The sequence below is a fragment of the Capsicum annuum genome, chromosome 6, assembly GCF_002878395.1.
Source record: "Capsicum annuum cultivar UCD-10X-F1 chromosome 6, UCD10Xv1.1, whole genome shotgun sequence".
Classification (NCBI taxonomy): domain Eukaryota; kingdom Viridiplantae; phylum Streptophyta; class Magnoliopsida; order Solanales; family Solanaceae; genus Capsicum; species Capsicum annuum.
In genome coordinates, this window is record NC_061116.1 from 133,206,201 (window position 1) to 133,206,762 (window position 562).

The following is a 562-nucleotide window of genomic DNA, read 5'->3' on the forward strand; positions in this document are numbered from 1 at the left end:
CTATAAGAGGCAAATGATCAACCCAACTACCACCATAGTCAATCACAGAAGCTTGAAGAATATTTTCTAATGTTTGAATATTCTTTTTTGCTTACCCATCCGACTGTGGGTGGAAAACAGCACTAAGCCTCACTTTAGTTCCCATACCTCTCTGAAATGAACATTAAAAATGCGTGAGAATTAAGTACCGCGATATGACATGATAGAAACAGGCATCCCATACAATTTCACAATCTCTTGAAGGAACAACTTAGCATAATCATTTGCCGAATAAATTATTCTTCACTGGCAAAACGTGAGAAGACTTGGTCATCCTATCCACGATGACCAAATTGAATCAAACTAATTTTAAGACCGAGGAAGACTAGTAACGAAATCCATATTAATCACTTCCCACTTCCACACATGCAACTCAATCTATTAAGTCAATCCACCGAACCTCAAGTGCTCAACTTTCAGTTGTTGACAAACAATGTATTTAGCTACAAAACTGGCCATATATCACTTCATATTGTTCAACCAATATATCTCCTTAAGATCATGGTACATCTTAATTGAACTA